This window comes from Bombina bombina, chromosome 7 (genome assembly GCF_027579735.1).
Source record: "Bombina bombina isolate aBomBom1 chromosome 7, aBomBom1.pri, whole genome shotgun sequence".
NCBI lineage: Eukaryota > Metazoa > Chordata > Amphibia > Anura > Bombinatoridae > Bombina > Bombina bombina.
This window is the reverse complement of record NC_069505.1, coordinates 487,519,681-487,522,375: the sequence shown is the minus strand read 5'-3', so window position 1 is coordinate 487,522,375 and position 2,695 is coordinate 487,519,681.

Genomic DNA, 2,695 nt, shown 5'->3' with positions numbered 1-2,695 from the left:
GGAAAAAGAATAATTCCTCCCTAATGTTTGTTAGAATTTATAACTTTAGGTAGAATTGAAATGAGGGACAGCAAAGACCACCTTTTCCATGATGAAAAAAAATCAGAAAAAAAGCGAATACAGATAATTCAAAAGCTGTTCTAGCTGAAGAGATGTCCAAAAAGAACTATACTTTCATGAAAGTAATTAAAGGGACACTGTACCAAAAAAAATTACTTTGTAATTCAGAAAGAGCATGCAAATTTTAAGCAACTTTCTAATTTACTCCTATTATCAATTTTTCTCTTCCTTCTCTTGCTATCATTATTTGAAAAAGAAGGCATCTAAGCCTTTTTTTGGTTTCAGTACCTTGGACAGCACTTTTTTATTGGTGTGAAGAATTTATCCACCAATCAGTAAGGACAACCCAGGTTGTTCACCAAAAATGGGCCGGCATCTAAACTTAACATTCTTGCATTTCAAATAAAGATACCAAGAGAAAGAAGAAAATTTGATAATAGGAGTAAATTAGAAAGTTGCTTAAAATTTCATGCTCAATCTGAATCACGAAAGAAAATTTTTGGGTACAGTGTCCCTTTAATGTCCAGAGCAAGCATATGCTCAAATAGAAGAGCCTGAAAAACCTTCAGAACCCAAATAAGACTCCAAGGAGAAGAAATTGGCTTAATGACAGGTTTGATACGAATCAACACCTGAAAAAAATGATGAATATTATTAGGAAGTAACACTGCCTTATCCTGATGAAAAATCAGAAAAAGATATCACAAAAAAGAGCAGATAACTCAAAAATTCTTCTAGCAGAAGAAATAACCAAAAGGAACAATACTTTTCCAAGAAAGTAATTTAATGTTCAGAAAATGCATAGTTTCAAACTGAGGAGCCTGTAAAGCCCTCAGCACCAAATTGAGACTCCAAAGAGGAGAGATTGAATTAATGACAGGCTTGATACGGACCAAAGCCTGAACAAAACAATAAATATCAGTATGATTAGCAATCTTTCTGTGAAAAAAGAACAGAAGGAGTAGAGATTTGTCCTAACAAGAACTGCAGACAAAACCATATCCAAACCACCTGAAAAAAATAATAAAAATTCTATGAATTTTAAAAGAATGCCAAGAAAAGGTAGGTCTTCCAGACTTAATAATAAATCTTTCTAGAGACAGATTTATGAGCCTGAAACCAAGCGTTCATCTCCATCCCTTCAAATTTAATGAATTGAGAACCTGATGGAAAAAATGGGCCCTTGAGAAAGAAGGTCTGGTTTAAACAGAAGTGTTCAAGTGTTGGCAACTGGCCATCCAAATGAAATCCGCATACCAAAACCTGAGAGGCCATGCTGGAGCCACCAGCATAACAAACAAATACTCCATAAGAATTTTGGAAAATCACTTTGGAAGAAGAACTAGAGGCGGAAAGAAATAGGCAAAAAAGATAATTTCCAAAGAAATGTCAATGCATACATTACTTCCGCCTGAGGATCCCCGACCTGAATAGGCCCCTGGGAAGTTCTTTATTCAGATGAGATGCCAACAGATCTATTTCTAGAAATGCTCACATCTGAAAAAATGAAAACATATCTGGGTATGAGAGACCATTCTCCCGGATGTAAAGCTTGATTAACAGAGATAATCCGCTCCCAAATATCTATACCTGGGAAAAAATCCCGCACAGAATTTAGATAGGAGCTGGATTAGCCTAAGCTAATATCCGAGACACTTCTGTCACCAGGCCTAAGGACTGATAGTCATACCCTGATGATTGACATACAACCATAGTTGGTGGATATTGTCTGAAAAACAATAATTGTCTCTTCCTCAAAAAGAAAACCTAACTGAAAAACTCTGAGAAAAACACGGAGTTCTAAAATATCAAATGGTAATCTAGCCTCCCTGAGATTTCCAAACCCCTTGTGCTGACCAGAGATCCTCAGACAGCCTCCCCAACCAAAAAGACTCACATCTGTAGAGATCATGGTCCAGGTTGAAAGAAACGAAGAGACCTGTAGAACTAAATGATGGTAATCTTAACCCACCAAATCAAGAGAGATAAATATTAGGATTTGAAGATTTAAAATGCGAAATCCTAGAATCCCTGCACCATAATTCAGCATAAAAGACTGGAAAGGTTCTTTCTATTGAAAAAGGAGCAAGGGAATTGAATCCAATGCTGTGGCCATAAAGACCAAAAACTTCTATGCATATATAGCAACTGAAGGAAAATAATAGAGACTAAAGGTACCGACAGACAGAACCCAATAAAATTGATCCCTTGTCTGATAGAGACAAAGACAGTGACACAAACTATCTGGAAACCCCAAAAAAAGGTGACCCTTGTGAGAGGAATCAAGAGCTTTTGAAAAAAAGATCCTCTATGTCCTGAAGAACAAAGTGAATCATATGAGATTCCGCATCCTCAGAAAATAATCTGAATGAATACAGAAAAAATATGCATTTATTGTATCTAAAGAAAACAAATAATGCTATCAGCTGACCCAAATAAGGCAGAATAGTTTGAATAAAAACTCCAAAAACCAGTTCCTAAAAATGGAAACTGGAAGAAATACCCAGAAGATTCCAGGGTCTGAGCAGCGCTTGAACCCCACCGGCTGACCAGCCATGCTTCCAACAAGTACCCAAAATAAATAGGAATGAATAAAAATCAAAGAAATTTGGACCTGAATGGAACCAAATAAATT